At 41.0% G+C, this 16552-nt stretch overlaps 1 long non-coding RNA gene across 1 annotated transcript in view; it reads right to left on the bottom strand.

Moving 5' to 3' along the window:
• The window catches only part of LOC145546590 (uncharacterized), a 38560-nt gene that overhangs the window by 14888 nt on the left and 7120 nt on the right, over positions 1-16552 (bottom strand). The window contains exon 2 of the long non-coding RNA XR_014083057.1: positions 3101-3349. This is a non-coding gene — a long non-coding RNA (uncharacterized LOC145546590). The remainder of the gene's footprint in view (positions 1-3100; positions 3350-16552) is intronic.

Below are 16552 nucleotides of genomic sequence, written 5' to 3' on the forward strand. Positions count from 1 at the left end.
ACAGATGTTATTCACTGAAAAGTTTATGAGCATCCAGACAGCTAAGATCTACTTTGTTTGAAAGGAGAGATGGATAACATGGGGTGGGCTTCCTGTTTGGGGGCTAGAATCATATAAGTTGTGAGTAATCAACTTCCCTGTCTTCATCACCCATCTTCCCTAAAATATCTCTCTTCCCAGACAGTGGCTCATACCCTCTGTCTACAATGACTGTCAGAGACTTAAAAAGCAAAGCCAAATAAATAAAACACTTTGCCCCCTAAATCTTCCATATCAAAATATACAGCCTCAGATATAGAGGGTAAGTGTGGATGCCCTTGTGCTTTTGTTTGGAGTCTTACCCTTGCACTCAGCATTCATACAGCCTGCTCCACATGCTCCTAGGTTCCAAGCTGGATGTTCAGTGTAAAAGGCATAGTCTTTGCTCTGAGGAACTCATTAGCAGATCCCCCCTTGCCTCAATGAGAAGTTTGCAGATACTCTGTTCTCTACCTGCATTGTATTCCTTCACCTTATTTCCATTTATTCTAAATCTACTGAATATTCATTGGAAGAACTGATGCTGAAGCTGAAGCTCCAATACTTTGGCCACCTGATGCAAAGAGCTGACTCATTGGAAAAGACCTTGATGCTGGGAAAGATTGAATGCAGGAGGAAAAGGAGCAGACAGAGGATAAGATAGTTGGATGGCATCACCAACTCGATGAACATGAGTTTGAGCAAGCTCCAGAAGATGGTGAAAGACAGGGGAGCCTGGCGTTCTGTAGTCCATGGGATCGCAAAGAGTTGGACACGACTAAGCAACTGAACATTTTCATAAAAACTCTATTACAGCTCCATCACTTCTATGAAACATCCCCTGAGCTCACAATCATTCTCTGCTCTGAACCCATCTAGTCTTTTTGGGCTTTTGACATTTAATGGTTCCTATTTTAATATATGACATAAACAGCAGGATGATGAGGATGGCTGTGGTGGTGATGATGATGGTCATAAGATGGTTGACACTTTATGCATTTGTTTCATTTTCCCAGGCTACAATTGTCTGGAGGGCAAAGACAATTTCATCTACACGTTTTGGAATCCTTCACAAAACTTAGGTAGTACTGTATGTCTAGTAGGCATTGAATGTTTTTAAAAGAAGAAAGGAAGGAGAGACAGAGAGAGGGAGGGAGGGTGGAACTGACTAAACACTTGCAAATTCTAATCTACCCAATCAAATCCTCATTCATATTAATAGCGCTCACAAAAGGCTACATGGCTAATGAAAACCATGATGCATTACAGGGAAGTAAGGGAAAATTTTATGACAACAATGAATTTGCTTTGTAAAACAGAAATGAGGGTTTAATGACCTTAATGCTGACACAACATTTTATGATTTATGTTTAGGGCAATGTGTGGGGGTGGGGGGTGGGGAGAGAGACAGAGAGGGGGAGAGATACACAAGAATAAGCAAGCATACTGAAAATACAGTCCCCAAATCCTGGCTCTAAGGCGTTTGGTCATTTCTAGTCTGTCCATGTTTTTATTTATAGAATCAAATTTTTTTTCCTCACTCATCCATTCCTATACATCCTCCTCTCCCAACACCTACTATCTTTTAACTGAATAGACAAGGCTTCTGTGAATGATTGGCAGTGGGAAATGTTAACTGTCAGCAAATTGACCCTAGTTGGTATAAGTGCAGATGGGAATTTGGCCCAGGATTCCAACTCAGCTGGGGAGAGAGGAGCTTGGAAGTTAAAGAGACAACTGTCTGTCAAAGAAAACATTAGGGAAGACAATTTGAACCCCTTCCAACTGGTTTGCCCAGGGCAAGGAACAAGATTGACAAGAATGAATCGGCAATTCTTTTGTTCTTTGGGAAACCTGATCAATATACACAGCTGATCAACCTAGACAGCATATCAAAATAAGCAGAGAGATTGCCGACAAAGCTCCATCTAGTCAAAGCTATGGTTTTTCCAGTAGTCATGTATGGATGTGAGAGTTGGACTATAAAGAAAGCTGAGCACCGAAGAACTGATGCTTTAGAACTGTGGTGTTGGAGAAGACTCTTGAGAGTCCCTTGGACTGCAAGGTGATCAAACCAGTCCAGCCTAAAGGAAATCAGTCCTGAATATTTATTGGAAGGACTGATGCTGAAGCTGAAACTCCAATACTTTGGCCACCTGATGCGAAGAGTTGACTCACTGGAAAGACCATGATGCTGGGAAAGATTGAAGGCAGGAGGAGAAGGAGATGACAAAGAAGACGATTGGATGGCATCACTGACTCAATGGACATGAGTTTGATCAAGCTCTGGGAGTTGGTGATGGACAAGGATGCCTGGCATGTGGCATTCCATGTGGTCGCAACGAGTCAGACATGATTGAGTGACTGAACTGACTGAGGCACAGCTGATCAAGATCACTAGCTTCCTGATGGACTCTAGGCCTAGAGAAAAATTGGGCCAAGCAGGGGTCCTGGAAAATCATTTCCCTGGTTCATCTTCAGTTCAGTTGCTCAGTCATGTCTGACTCTTTTTGACCCCATGAACTTCAGCATGCCAGGCTTCCCTGTCCATCACCAATTCCCAGAGCTTATTCAAACTCATGTCCATTGAGTGGGTGATGCCATCTAACCATCTCATCCTCTGTCATCCCCTTCTCCTCTTGCTTTCAATCTTTCCCAGCATCAGGGTCTTTTCAAATGAGTCAGTTCTTCGCATCAGGTGGCCAGAGTATTGGAGTTTCAGCTTCAGCACCAGTCCTTCCAATGAATATTCAGGACTGATTTCCTTTACGATGGACTGGTTTGATCGCCTTGCAGTCCAAGGGACTCTCAAGAGTCTTCTCCAACACCACAGTTCAAAAGCATCAATTCTTTGGCACTCAGCTTTCTTTACTCTCATACCCATACCTGACTACTGGAAATCATAGCTTTGACCAGCTGGACCTTTGTTGACAAAGTAATGTCTCTGTTTTTTAATATGCTGTCTAGGTTGGTCATAGCTTTTCTTTCAAGGAGCAAGCATCTTTTAATTTCATGGCTGCAGTCACCATCTGCAGTGATTATGGAGCCCCCTCACTCCCACAAAAAAAAAAAAAAATCTCACTGTTTCCATTGTTTCCCCATCTATTTGTCGTGAAGTGATGGGACCGGATACCATGATCTTAGTTTTCCAAATGTTGAGTTTTAAGCCCACTTTTTCACTCTCCCCTTTCACTTTCATCAAGAGGCTCTTTAGTTCTTTGCTTTCTGCCATAAGGTTGGTGTCATCTACGTATCTGAGATTATCGATACATCTTCTGGCAATCTTGATTCCAGCTTGTGCTTCATCCAGCCTGGCATTTTATGATGTACTCTGCATATAAGTTAAATAAGCAAGGTGATATCTTCATGCTCCAGAATATTGTGGGAACATATGAGAGAACAGGAGTGATGTACCTTTGGCTATAGGAGGACACAGTTTATACCACTTAATCAAGAGTGTAGGGTGGAGAGGTTGTCTGCATGGAGTAGGAGGTGAATAAAAAATAAAGTCAAATATACATGTATATGTATGCCTGAGTCCCCTCACTGTTCACCTGAAACCATTACACCATTGTGATATCATAACAATTAACACTGTTAATTGGCTATGCCCCGATACAAAATAAAAAGTTAAAATAAAAATAAAGTCAAATGGAAACTTACAATAAAATTTCAAAAATGTAAATAGCTGAAGATCAGTACTAATAGGTTTACACACACATTTATTCTTTCTTCACTTCCTAAATTTTAGGGAAATCAGTACTTCCAACTTTTAAACAGCTAATTTAAAAGAGTAAAAACATAAAAAAGTGGCCAAAATATTGTGAAGATTTTGAACTTTGGGACAATTGAAAATGGCAAGATGTAAAATTCTCTGCATAATGGGGTTTCCAGAAAAGACCAAACCTTAACTATTTTTTTTTTCAGAGCAAGGAAAACCTCTATTTCAAAAAAAAAAAAAAAAGTCATTTGTGCTTCTTGGTTTTGTTTTTAAGGCCAGGAGGCTTCATTCTTGGAGGTGATGCTTTGTAAAGTCCATTTGATCACACAGATGTAACGCAAGCATTAACCATTTTTCTTAAGGGCAGCAAGATAAGGTAATTTCTACTGAGTCTAGACTCTAAAATGAAAATAACCCTAGAGATTTTTAGCAACTGGTGGAAAATGGAGGTTGTGTAGCTTATTCCTGTCATAGGGTGAACACCAGGGAACTAAGCAGGGAACTCATTTGCCAATGAACTTTGAAATCTGATTTGTGCATATAGGCTCTTTAGGAATTGCCTCTTTTTGCAGTAGTTGGGGTTTCTGGCCACACTTCAGGAGCAGTAGCTCAGGAGAAAGCCATGTCCCTTTCTGGAGGCAAGAAGAGAGGTGTTGCTAATGCCAAATAGCCTTGAGATTAGGGTACAGAAGGAGCAGGCAAACCTAAAGGAAGTCAGGCTCAAGGATGCAATCAGTGACAGGCAATAAGTCAGAGTGGCAGTCAGAAGCCAGAGGCTGGCTGAGACAGGAAGGGGACATCAGGCTGACTTGTGGAGGAAGTATGAACAGGCTCCAAGGAGGAACAATGTGGCAAAAGACTAGACTTCCTGAACTTAAACAGGATGAGAACTCTCTACGATAATTTGGGTATCAATGTAACTGTGTCATTAAATTATAGACTCTCACCCTTCAGGCCTGTGACACATAAATTATATCTATAATTAGGGCATCAGCCCCAATTTAGTGATAGTTTTTATATTTACCCAGGTAAGAATATGGTATGCACTGATACACAAAATAGCATGAGAGAAATATATAAAAGATGAAAACAGAGATCTTTCCTTGGGTCTCACTGGAATGAGAGTTTTACCAATGTTAAGAAAGGGAAGTTAGTACTGGAATGCAATGTATAATAATGTAGCTTGTTACATTATGACTATGCTTAAATTATTTAACTAAGGAGATAATTCACCCCACAGAACAGAATCAGTATGAGAACCCTTGTTTGTTAACTTAATACAGTGGTTATACTAAACAGGTCCCCAAGGTGCCTAGAAAAGCAATACAAAAAAAAAAAAAATGTCTAATAAAAGTCTCTTTCTTACACACATTATATACCCTTAAAGAATGTATATCTTCAAGAACAACACAGAGGTGTAATATGGTGTCTCCTTTTTTAAATCATATGCCAGTACCTGGGGGGCTCAACAGCCAAGTACCCAAATCAAGAGCTGTACAGAGGCACAGAAATCTGACAAGCCCCAGACAGACAAAGTGCCTCCATTAAACACCTCCCCTTGGCCATCATTGGCTATTTTCCCTTACCACTTTTATTTTTTTATAGTGACATGGACTTTTAGAAGTAGGGCAAAATATGTGCCATCTCCTGATTTTGAGAGCTGGATCAGTAAATGAATAAATGCCCTGAAGGCATCCTTAGGAAAGAAACTTAACGAACACTGCGCAAGTCCACTTCTCTGTACAAAATGGTGGAGTAGAAGGATGTGCGCTCATCTTCTCCTGTGAGAACTCCAAAATTACAACTCGCTGCTGAACAACCATCAACAGGAGAATGTTGGATCCCACAAAAAAAAATATACCCCACATCCTAGGGCAAAGGAGAAGCCCCAGCAAGATGGTAGGAGGGGCGAAATCACTTTTAGAATCAAACCCCATACCCGCCAGAGACACTCAGAGGGCTCAAACAAAACCTTGTGCACACCAGGAGACCTCACAGAGACTAAGCCAGAACTGCCTTTGAGTGTTTGAGTGCCTCCTGCAGAGGTACGGGTCAGCAGTGGCCTGCTGCAGGAACAGGGGCTCTGGGTGCAGCAGTCCTGAGTGTGGCATAAGCCTTCTTGGAGGAGGTTGCCATTAACCCCACCATAGAGCCACCGAGCAGACGACCCACAAACTGCAGAACAATTATACCAAACAAATTTTCACACTGTTAAGAAAGTTCAAGGACCCACAGCAGATTTCCCAACCTGGGGATCTGGCAAAGGGACTGAGAACCCCCAGGGAATTGGACTTTGGAGGCCAGTGGGATTTGATTACAGAACTTACACAGGACTGGGGAAACAGACTCTTGGAGCGCACAAACAAAACCTTGTGCACAGCAGGACCCACGAGAAAGGAGCAATGACCCCACAAGAGACTGAGCCAGACTTGCCCGGGAGTGTCCAGGAGTCTCCGGCGGAGGCGTGGGTCGGCGGTGGCCTGCTACAGGGTTGGGGGCACTGAGTGTGGCAGTGCGTGCACGGGACCTTTCAAAGGAGATCACCATTATCTTCATTACCTCCAACATAGCTTGGTCTCAGGTCAAACAACAGCCCCACCCATCAACAGAAAATTGGATTAAAGATTTACTGAGGCTAGCCCTGCCCATCAGTACAGACCCAGTTTCCCCCCAGTCAGTCTCTCCCATCAGGAAGCTTCTGTAAACCTCTTTTCCTTATCAGTCAGAGGGCAGAAAGACTGAAAACCACAATCACAGAAAACTAATCAAACTGACCCCATGGACCACAGCCTTGTCTAACTCAGTGAAACTATGAGCCACACTATGTAGGGCCACCCAAGACGGATGGGTCACAGTGGAGAGTTCTGACAAAACATGGTCCACTGCACAAGGCACTGGACAACCACTTCAGTATTCTTGCCTTGAGAATCCCATGAACAGTATGAAAAGGCAAAAAGATAGGACACTGAAAGATGAACTCCTCAGGTCGGTAGGTGCCCAATATGCTATTGGAGATCAGTGGAGAAATAACACCAGAAAGAATAGAGATGGAGCCAAAGTAAAAACTACACCCAGTTGAGGATGTGACTGGTGATGGAAGTAAAGTCCGATGCAGTAAAGAGCAATATTGCATAGGAACCTGGAATGTTAGGTCCATGAATCAAGGCAAACTGGAAGTGGTCAAACAGGAGATGGCAAGAGTAAACATCAACATTTTAGGAATCAGTGAACTAAAGTGGACTGGAATGGGCGAATTTAACAAATATGACCATTATATCTACTACTGTGGGCAAGAATCCCTTAGAAGAAATGGAGTAGCCATCACAGTCAACAAAAGAATCCAAAATGCAGTGCTTGTGTGCAATCTCAAAAGCAACAGAATTATCTCTGTTCCTTTCCAAGGCAAACAATTCAATATCATAGTAATCCAAGTCTGTGCGACGACCAGTAATGCAGAAGAGGCAAAAGTTGAACAGTTCTATGAAGACCACAGACCTTCTAGAACTAACACCAAAAAAAAAAAGATGTACTTTTCATTATAGGAGACTGGAATGCAAAAGTAGGAAGTCAAGAGATACCTGGAGTAACAGGCAAATTTGGCTTTAGAGCACAAAATGAAGCACGGAAAAGTCTAACAGAGTTTTGCCAAGAGAACACACTGGTCCTAGCAAACACCCTCTTCCATCAACACAATAGAAGACTCTACACATGGACATCACCAGATGGTCAATACTGAAATCAGATTGAATATATTCTTTGCAGCCAAAGATAGAGAAGCTCTATACAGTGAGCAAAAACAAGACCAGGAGCTGGCTGTGGCTCAGATCATGAACTCCTTATTGCCAAATTTAGACTTAAATTGAAGAAAGTAGGGAAAACCACTAGACCATTCAGGTATGACCTAAATCAAATCTCTTATGATTAGACAGTGGAAGTGACAAATAGATTAAAGGGATTAGATCTGATAGACAGAGTGCCTGAAGAACTATGGGTGGATGTTTGTGACATTGTACAGGAGGCAGTGATCAAGACCATCCCCAAGAAAAAGAAATGCAAATAGGCAAAGTGGTTGTCTGAGGAGGTCTTATACATAGCTGAGAAAAGAAGAGATGCTAAAGGCAAAGGAGAAAAGGAAAGATATACCCATTTGAATGCAGAGTTCCAAAGAATAGCAAGGAGAGATAAGAAAGCCTTCCTCAGCAATCAATGCAAAGAAATTAAAGAAAAAAAAATTGAATGGGAAAGACCAGAGATCTCTTCAAGAAAATTAGTGATAACAAGGAAATATTTCATGCAAAGATGGGAACAATAAAGGACAGAAATGATATGGACCTAACAGAAGCAGAAGATATTAAGAAGAGGTGGCAAGAACACACAGAAGAGCTATACAAAAAATATCTTCATGACCCAGATAACCATGATGGTGTGATCACCAACCTAGAGCCAGATATCCTGGAATGGAAAGTCAAGTGAGCCTTAGGAAGCATCGCTATGAACAAAGTTAGTGGAGGTGATGGAATTTCAGTTGAGCTATTTCAACCCTAAAAGATGATGCTGTGAAAGTGCTGCACTCAATATGCCAGCAAATTTGGAAAACTCAGCAGTGGCCACAGGACTGGAAAAAGTCAGTTTTCATTCCAATCCCAAAGAAAGGCAATGCCAAAGAATGTTCAAACTACGGCACAATTGCACTCATCTCACACACTAGCAAAATAATGTTCAAAATCCTCCAAGCCAGGCTTCAGCAGTACGTGAACCATGAACTTCCAGATGTTCAAGCTGGATTTAGAGAAGGCAGAAGAACCAGGGATCAAATTGCCAACATCCGCTGGATCATCAAAAAAGCAAGAGAGTTCCAGAAAAACATCTATTTCTGCTTTATTGACTATGCCAAAGCCTTTGACACTGTGGATCACAACAAACTGTGGAAAATTCTGAAAGAGATGGGAATACCAGACCACCTGACCTGCCTCCTGAGAAATCTGTATGTCAAGAAGCAATAGTTAGAACTGGACATGGAACAACAGACTGGTTCCAAATAGGGAAAGGAGTACACCAAGGTTGTTGACTGTCACCATGCTTATTTAACTTACATGCAGAGTATATCATGCAAAATGCTGGGCTGGATTAATCACAAGCTGGAATCAAGATTGCTGGGAGAAATATCAATAACCTCTGATATGCAGATGACACCACCCTTATGGTAGAAAGCAAAGAAGAACTAAAAAACCTCTTGATGAAAATGAAAGAGGAGAGTGAAAAAGTTGGCTTAAAACTCAACATTTGGAAAACTAAGATCATGGTATGTGGTCCCATCACTTCATGGCAAATAGATGGGGAAACAGTGGAAACAGTGACAAACTTTACTTTCTTGGGCTCCAAAACCACTGCAGATGGTAAGTGCAGCCATGAAATTAAGACGCTTGCTCCTTGGAAGAAAATCTATGACCAATCTAGATAGCATATTAAAAAGCAGAGACGTTACTTTGCCAACAAAGGTCTGTCTGGTCAAAGCTATGATTTTTCCAGTAGTCATGTATGGATGTGAGAGTTCGACTATAAAGAAAGCTGAGTGCCAAAGAATTGATGCTTTTGAACTGTGGTGTTGGAGAAGACTCTTGAGAGTCCCTTGGACTGCAAGGAGATCAAACCAGTCCATCATAAAGGAAATCAGTCCTGAATACTTATTGGAAGGACTGGTCCTGAAGCTGAAACTCCAAAACTTTGGCCACCTGATGGGAAGAACCGACTCATTGGAAAAGACCCTGATGCTGGGAAAGATTGAAGGTGGGAGGAGAAGGGGACGACAGAGGATGAGACGGTTGGATGGCATCACCGACGCAATGGACATGAGTTTGAGTAAACCCTGGGAGTTGGTGATAGGGCGGCCTGGCATGCTGCAGTCCATGGGGTCACAAAGAGTTGGACACAACTGGGCAACTGAATTGAACTGTGCAAGTCCAGAGACCTAATGCAGGCCCAGTTTTCTCTGGCCATGGAAAACATAATGCGGGATTTGTAGTCAAAGTCAAGTCCTGGGCCTTCTGTTTCACATACATGTGTGACCTTGCACAAGCAGTCAACCTCTCTGAGTCTCAACTTCTCCAACTTTAAAATGAAAATATTTATGATAACCAGCACATAAGCTTGTTCTGAACATCAAGTGGAAGAGCGTAGATGAAAAGTATTTTTATAAACTATATTTACTGCTCACAATGAATTATAATTTTAACGGGGCTTAATTTGAAAAGTCAAAAATAGACACTAGACTACACCATTGTGCTTTAACAGGTGTTGGTGAGATAGGAGTAGGGAAAGATTCTCCTGAAGGAAAGGAGACAGGGTGGCATGTGAAAAATGAGAGTCTGCAAAACATGTCTGTGCCCCACCCTCTGCACCTGTGCCAAGGATGGTGCCCAGGGTTTTCCAGCCCAATCAGAAGTAGCCCTCAATGTACAACGAGGCATGTCACAGCACTTCCGGATCTAACCTGGACCATATCTTGTAGCCTTTCAAGGGTTAGAACCATTGGGTAGGTGAAGCATTAAGCTCTTGGGAAATCTATTCAACCAAATGTAAGTTTTAAAAGGGAGAAAGAAAAAAACAGTCTTCTATAAAAACTCTTTATAGGCAACACAGGGCATAAGCTGTGGAGGTGAGACATTTTATTTTGCTGTACACTGTCTGTAAAGCAATTTCTTCTCTTAGGAAAAGATGTTTCTATTGGACTCTGAGCTATTTGTCATTCTGGGCCCCAAACAAAGTATTTTTCATTAGAACATCAGAAATGCCATGCTGAATCAAACCAACAGTCCCTCCAGTCCCGTGTCTTCCCTTCGAAAGTGGCAGCAAGAGAGGGTTCACAAGAGGACACAGACACTCTATTTTAGTGGCTTCAAAAACATTTTTGACTGTGGGTCCCAGTTAGAAATAGAGTTTACATTGTAATCCAGTACTCGTACATACACACGCAAAAACACTCACTTATACATACTTAAGTATATAATATATACTTTCTAGGTTACATGTAACAGTGGATACTTTGTATTTCATCTGATTCCTTTCTTTTTAATGTTTAACCACTAGTCCTGACCTACTAAACAGATTTCGTGATTCACTAATAGGATCACAACTTACAGCTTGAAAAACCTTGCTCGCTATATTGTCAGCCTCAAAGGCTAGGTATACAGCTCTAACATTTCTGTTTCTTGTACCTAGTGAGGATCTATTACCATAAATTTACCTAAAGCCACCTTTTGGGTGAAACGAGTTCTATAAGGCAAGTACTCGCAGTCTAAGTAGAACTTTCTCTCACTTGTGATTCTGTAGTATGTTTGATAAGATAAATGTGATTGAAAGATCTAAATGAAGAATACCAGGCTTGGTTTCCCTTCTCTTCCCCAAAGATTTCAAATCTATGACAGAGATGAAAAAAAGCAGCTTACACTGGATTAAACCTTATCACACTGAGAGGCATTGAACATTTCTAGAGAGTTAATTGATTTTCATGACATGGTCCCTTGGGCACTGATTTGTCACACGTGTATTAATTACATCACAGATTATAGTTCCCAAAGATGGTGGCAAAATCGTGCTCCATCTCACATGCTTTCATTCAGTGTAATCTTGTCACATACCATTTTGAGGTGGTGTCTTTTCTCCACCCCATCAAATCTGACTGGACTCTGTCTGCTTTGATCAACACAGTTTGCAGAAACTGACTCATGCCAGTTCCAGGGATGGCTCTTACCTAGCTTGGCAGTATCCCCATCCTGCCTCTGGGAGACAGCCACTAGGTAAGAAATATAACTACTCAGACACAATCTTGTAAGAAGTCCAGGCCAGGTCAGAGGCTCTGTCACATGGAAAGACAGAGAAAGAAACCAAGAAGCACCAAAGTGCCCATGTATAAAACTGCCACCATGAAGGTACTCCTCCAACTGTACGGACCAACCGGTCAAATTCTTCCTGCATTTCTGATTCATAAAATTTTCAGCATAATTGTTTAAATCCTCTAGGTTTTAAGGTAGCTTATAATACCAAAAGAGATAATCAAAATAATTACCCCTATCATGTAAATCTGAAATTTTGCCATGGACTAACAAACAAGATTTGACTTTGTGATTTTCTATTGATTTTAAATTTTTGTTTATTTTGTAGTAACAGAATCCACATGCATAGTATAATTGTGTAAATTAAAATATGAATCATACATTCAGAAACTATATGATTTTTTGTGTAGTTGTTCCTTTTTACCAATATTTTACTAATAATTATTCATTATTTTCTCATCCCCCTCCTCCCCACCCAGGAGGTGCTTAGTATGTGTTGCTGGGCACAGGAGAATACAGGGGTTAATGAGAAAACATCCCTGACCTTGCTAGAAAAGAAACAAGTAAAGGCAACACTTTACTACATCAATATCAGGAGAGTTGTTCAGGACTTCACAGGTAACTTTTAAGCTGAGTCTTTGAGAATGAGTGGGTCAGGAAGAAGACTTGAAGAGGGGATATGATACTGGGATCAAAATAGTGGCATTCCAAGCAGAGAAGGCAGCCATTTCCTAGAACTGCTGTTGACCTATGCGTGTCATATAATAAAAGGAAACCAAGATTTTTCAAGAATAAAAGAAAGAAAAACAGTTAACCAAAATTATAGCAACTCAGCACAGGGGAAGTTTGCGTAGGGAATGTATATTTCCAACACTAGGATATTAAACTTTATCCTCATATCTAAAACTATATTTCTATCACAGCTTACAAAGCAGAAAACATAAATCACTAGCAGATATAACTTTCTGAGGTGCTTAGAGTTTTTTTTTTTTTCTTCCTATAGCACAGGATTTAGCTTCAAAATTTACACTTCCCTAATGTTCAAGAACAAATTTCAGCAAAGACAGGGGTCAAGATGTTTGGTTTTTGTTTTTTTTTTTAATCTAATTATTACTTCAGTGGAGCATTCAAGGAAGGAAAAAAGCAACTGGGCCAGATTGCCTGTGGCTAAAGACTATAACATAAATGGACATTATAGCCCAAGGAATGCTACTGCTAGAAACAAACAGGCAGGAAAGAATTGTAACCTCTTCGCATGCAAACCTCATGAGAGTGACCCAGGAAAATGAAATTCTCCTTGATGATGTATAATGCTTTATTATGATGACCCAGTCTCCAGGGCTGTTTAAAATTCTGAACTCAAGTTCCCTGAGTTCTGATTCCCTTCTCATCAAAATTGCTATCCCAATTTTAACTGCACTTCCCTGAGGGCAGAAAACATCAACTCACCATATTTATAGCTGGTGCATAATTACTATATGCAATATTTATCTGGCTATTCATCTGTTTGCGTGTCTTTGGTCTAGCTGGTGAAACTGTCACCAGACAAAGTTCTCAGCATCTTGTGCAAAGAACTGTCATTCACTGTATATTTTATCCATCTGGCTTGTCCCTTGGGTTTCTTGAAAGGATGGCTCCCCTTTATCAGTCCTTCCTGAGAGGTTCCTCTTGTTGCCTAGTGAGGTTTAGGCCCCCATTAGAGTTTTATTTCTATCTAATTATTCTGGATATTGATGTACACCAAGGTCCTGAGTTCTTGTTTCATTGTTCTGTTACCTCACTTACAGCTTCCCTGGTGGCTCAGCTATAAAGAATCTGCCTGCCATTGCAGGAAGCCCAGGTTCAGTCCCTGCATCGGGAAGATCCATTGAAAAAGGAAACAGCAACTCACTCCAGTATTTTTGCCTAGGAAGTTCCATGGACAGAGCAGCCTGGTGGGCAATATAGTTCATGGGGTTGCAAAGAGCTGGACACTAAACAACAACAACCTTGTTTACAGCCCCTTATCTCATACACTCACAATGTAACTTCAGGCTACTGGAATCAATAAATAGAATGAATATTTTAGTGTCATTTATAACACTTCCTCCAATGGTATAAGTTTTGGCACTGTAAATTGTAGGAATGCCATCTCCACACTTTCTGGAGATTCTAATCTGTGTATATATAGAGAAGAGTCAGACCAAGAAGTTCCTAGATTCCACTCCCTTCCATGCTGAATTGGAACATCTAGTTGGTAAGAAGTCTAAGAGATCCAGTATAGTCATCTGCTGCCGCTGCTGCTAAGTCGCTTCAGTCATGTCCGACTCTGTGCGACCCCATAGATGGCAGCCCACCAGGCTCTGCAGGGACGGCGGCATTCTCCTTGAATGGGACTTTCTCAAAGGAACAGATGGATCATTAGGTGGGGTCTGGATGCAGCTCTTAGCATTTACTCTTCTCAGGGCACCTGGGGCAAATGAGGCTTCTAAAAATGACTGCAAACAGTAAGGAAAAAGGAGCTTGGGATTTTTGTCCTTTTCACTGATGGCGAAGCAGGTGGGCAGAGCAGGGAAGAGATTGTTGCTGAGAGCTGCGACAGACAGATGCCTAGAGGAGGAGGCAATTTTTTGCCTTGCAGAGGACCAGCTCCATAATATCTAAGACAAGAGCAGAAGGACTGAGCCCCAAGAGACTGGCTGGCTCAAAAATAGGGTTTCCTCCATTCAGATATATGCACCTCCAGCTTCATTTCCAGCCTCTGACCCTCAATAACCATGATGCTTAGAGACCATTCCCTGTTGCTCAGGTCTAAATGAGGAGGGAGAATGTAAAAATGTCTGAGTCTCCTAAGAAATAAAAGAGGAAAAGAAATAAGGGTGAAAGAAAAGTTAGGAGTGGAAATATATAGAGAGATTTAGAGATTGAGAAAATTTAAGACTATGTTGAAGGAAAAAAATAAATCATTAAGTTATAATGGTCAATATTGTAAGACTAATGAAAAATAAATGATTATTCATCTGCTATTCCCCAGCATTCTGCTACAGCAAGTGAATTAAAAAATGAAGGCTGAAATTTCTTCCCTAGAAAATTTATGACAGATGAAGGAAAGCCTGAATGTCGAAGTAAGTTTATTTCCCCAATCCCATAGGTCTTCTCTGTGGGGGAACTAAAAATTAAAGCTGATACAGTGGTAGATGGGAAGTCATGCTTTGGACAAGGCTAAACAGCCTCCGAGAATGCAGCCACTCTTCTTGCTGTGGGTCAGTGCTGGATAAGTATCAGTCTAGATGCCAAAATATCCCCTGGTCCAATGCTTTGGAAAGTAAAGAAGTTGAAATTAGTTTACGTTACAGTGTGGTAATGAGTGAGCTAACCTTCAGTTGGGCATGACTTCCATGATAATATCCAAAGAGATGGGAGTTGGAGAGCCTTCTCCTCCCTCCTACCACTCACATCCAGGAAAGAAAAAAGAGTCTCGTGTTCTTTAAATTGTTATCATAAACTTGATTTGCTAAGTAGTTAAGTAGAGAGGTAGAAGATGGGCAGTCCAGAACACTCTTGCTATTTATAGCCCATATCAGAGTTTATTACTATTGTCTCTTCTCAAATCCACATAAATAACATGTAAACTGTCAATGGTGCCCATGGAAACAAACTGGCAAAATGGACAATGCACTTGGAAAAAAAAAATTGAGAGAGAGAAACCACAAAGAACAAAACGGACCCTGTGAAGAAGTAAAAACAGTTTCCTTTTTAAAATCACACATGTGTCTCTGTCATTACACTTATGATTTCAAAAGATAAAAGTCAGAACCAATTTTCCCTCCTGCATGTACTTTTCTCTTTCAAGAGGACAAGAGGGCAGAACCTGCAGGCAAATGCAGAGGATTGGGACTTTTTGTTCTGGGTTCTCCTTCTTTCCATCTTCTCTGCCCTTTGCCTCTCTTTTGGGGTTCTCTCTTACTCCCACTCTGGCATCCAGTGTTCACCTTCTCCCCAGAGAGAAGCTTTCTGATTATCTACTGTTAAGTAAAGCTTAAATGACTAGCCGTGAGTCAAGGATGTGGGAAGGGATGTCCTTCACAAAGGAGACTCAACTCTTTGAGCTTGAGGTTTCTTTCTGGCAACCTCTGATTCTGTTAGCAAATGTACTAAGGTATTAAGGATTTAATGCACCATCTCTCCTGATATTCCTGTAATTTTAGAAATCTTTAGGGTCCAATATTAAAAAAACAAAACATCCTCACAGCACTATGCCATGAGTGCCCTATGTCCAAATGTATGCTAAGCCCAAAGGAGACACCAAGAATAGAACCCTGCTATAAAACCAGTTGGGGAGAGAGGAGAGAAATCCATTCATGTATCCTTTCCAATACGTCTTTATTGAGCTTCTTCATGTCATACAAGGGCAAGTTGGTGGGTGTTGGAAGAGTGGAAGGATCCATAAAACAAATATAAATAAGAGCTATTCTCATCATAGTTGAAAAACATATATAATTATAGTAATAATAGCTAAACTGTATCGAGCATTTTTCACATGCTGGATGCTGCTCTAAGTATTTTGCAGTATAAACTCACTTCATACCCACAACAACCTGTGCCTCTCCTCAGATCCACTTAAGCAAGCTGTAAATTTTCAGTGGTTTCTATGGGAACAAATTGACAAAATGGACAGCACACTCAAAATAATAAAGAAAGAGAGACAATGCAAAAGGACAAAAAAAATGTCAAAAATAAAAAGTTTCCTTTCTAGAATCACACATAAATCATAGCTGAAACAGTCAAGAAACCAGGAGCAACTTTCCCTCTAACATGTATATTCACCTCTTCTCCAGGGAAAGTGAACATACCAGTGAACATACCAGGTTGGGGAAAAGGACATACCAGCAGGAAAGCCCACAAAGTCTGGAATTTTCATCTTGAGCATCCCTTGCATCTGCATCCTCTGTACCTTCCCGTTTTTTTTTTTTTTTGAGTTATGATAATTCACTTTCAAGTT

Source organism: Giraffa tippelskirchi, chromosome 4 (assembly GCF_054371585.1).
Source record: "Giraffa tippelskirchi isolate mGirTip1 chromosome 4, T2T-mGirTip1v1.2.pri, whole genome shotgun sequence".
Lineage (NCBI taxonomy): Eukaryota > Metazoa > Chordata > Mammalia > Artiodactyla > Giraffidae > Giraffa > Giraffa tippelskirchi.